Raw genomic sequence first — 2,451 nt, 5'->3', positions numbered from 1 at the left:
GTACCATATTTCCATGCCACTTTCCTACCATAAGAGATATGGACATGTCAATTTCAAAATCTTGATACACCTAAGGAATGAGAATATGGAAATTGGAATTCTTAAGCTGCAGTTTCATGGAAAACTTTGCAAAGCGTATTGCTTTGGTAAACAAAAGCAAACCAATTTCAGTAGAAGCACCTCTCAAGCAAGAGATATTCTTGATTTGATTCATATAGATGTATGAGGTTATGTGCATACCCATAGCATCAATGTTTCACTTTACTACCTAACTTTCATCAACATCCTACAGTAGATATTGTTGGGTCTACTTTCTGAAAGAGAAATATGAGGTCTTTTCTAGATTTAAAGAATTCAAAGCCATGGTAGAGAACTAGACAAGAAAAAAGACTAATTACAATATTCATATATATATAGTTTTTTCTTTGGAAAGTCTCTCTCTCTCTCTCTCTCTCTCTAGACTCTCTCTCTCTCTCTCTCTCTCTCTCTCTCTCTCTCTCTCTCTCTCTCCTTAGCTATCTCCCTCTCCTCTCTCTCCCTCTCTCCCTCCCTCCCTCCCTCCCTCCCCCCCCCCCCCTCTCTCTCTCTCTCTCTCTCTCTCTCTCTCTCTCTCTCTCTCTCAAGTCATGAGATCCAACATAGGAGGTGAATACATGTCTTTAGCATTTATGAACTTTTGGATAAGTAATGGCATTTGAAAACAATTCACATGTGAAGATACTCCTCAATATAATGCAAGAGCTGAAAGGAAGAACAATGCTTTCACAGATCATGCCAGAGCAATGCTTAGTGAGAAGCATCTTTCAAAATAGTATTGGGATGGAAGCAAATGCCACTGCATACTACTTGTTTAATTAGCTTCAGACAAACCAATTCAAGGTATGACACCTTATGAGGCATTCACTAGATATAAGCCACACATTGGGCATCTCCACATATTTGGTTGCATAGCGTATGCCCACATACATGACGATCATCGCAGAAAGTTGGATGTGAAGCCATGTAAATGCATCATGGTTGGCTACACTGAAGAAAGCAAAGCATACAAGTTGTATGATCCCATCAACCAAAAGGTCATCATCTCAGAGATGTAACATTTGATGAAGAATCAAAATCAAAAACATAAAATTCTCACAAGATAGACATACCGATTACTCAGTCAACTACAGAAAAGGTTGAGGAAGAAGAGCAAGAACTGGCAGAGACACCTCTAGAAGAGCAACAACTTATATGGTCTACTAGGGAAAGTAGACCACCAGCCAGATTGACATATGCTCACAATGGAAAAGAGTTTTAGGTCAAAAATCTCAATTATGCTCTTATGACTACCATCATGGCTACATACGAGAGCCAGTGCACTTTGAAGATGTAGTTGACAAGCCAGAATTGCAAACTACTATGAATGAAAAAATGGATGCTTTGTACAAAAACAACACTTGGGAATTATGCAATCTTCCACCAGGAAAGAAGGTCATAGCAAAAAATAGCTTTTTAATGTGAAGTACAATCCAAATGGAAGCAGTGAAAGATACAAAGCCAGACTAGTTGCAAAAGGATTTGCATAGCAATATGGTCAAGACTATGATGAGACTTATGCTCCAGTAGGAAAATTGGACTCCATAAGATTTTCGATATCACTAGCAACACTCAGCAGATGGAATGTGTATGAGCTAGATGTCAAGAATGCTTTTCTCAATGGTCACTTAGACAAGGAAGTCTACATGCAATAACCAGCAAATTATCTTGAACTAGGGAAAGAGCATCATGTTTTCCATCTTAAGAAAAGTCTCTAGGGCTTAAAGCAAGCACCAAAAGTTGGTACAGTAGAATCGATAAGTAGTTTGCTAATTTTGGATACATGAAGTCCAATGTAGTGTTGAGATATCGAGCTCCACTCGTGATATGCCAGGGTGACCGTTGTGCATTTATGTCACCGACTTGTTAGCTACAGATGCAGTTGGTACACCGCCCACCATGAATAATAGGTGGATGACAGCTATCTTTATGTACTCTAGTTAGTGGCTCAGTTAGTATGCCACCAAGGTTAGCTAAGTTTGGTTTGAGACCCACATATAGGGTTCACCTATTCCTTTTGTACTTAGAGAGAGTTCTTTTGGCTTTCACAATGTTATGGATAAATTTGTCTAAGGAAAAAGGCATTAATATGTGTGTGTGTTTGTATGTGTGGCAATAGTATAATAAAATATAGTGTGCATAGTTCCCAGGGTTGAGATGGCAGGGCATGACCATGTGCCACCCTTCCACGTAAGAGGACCCATAAGGTGTGTTGTACATAATCCATGGTAGTAATATTATAAAATGTAAGGTGGCATGGCTCCTTCATGTGCCACCCCTCCACCTAGGCTGCATTTAGTGAGATATGGCCCAAAGTCTATGGGAGAAGTAATATAAAATAGGTGGAGATGGATATTATATTGGGTTATTCCCTCC

The sequence above is a fragment of the Dipteris shenzhenensis genome, chromosome 24 (assembly GCF_047967505.1).
Source record: "Dipteris shenzhenensis isolate YYH24624 ecotype China chromosome 24, Dip_SZ_1.0, whole genome shotgun sequence".
In the NCBI taxonomy this organism is placed as follows: domain Eukaryota; kingdom Viridiplantae; phylum Streptophyta; class Polypodiopsida; order Gleicheniales; family Dipteridaceae; genus Dipteris; species Dipteris shenzhenensis.
This window is presented reverse-complemented; position numbering follows the sequence as displayed.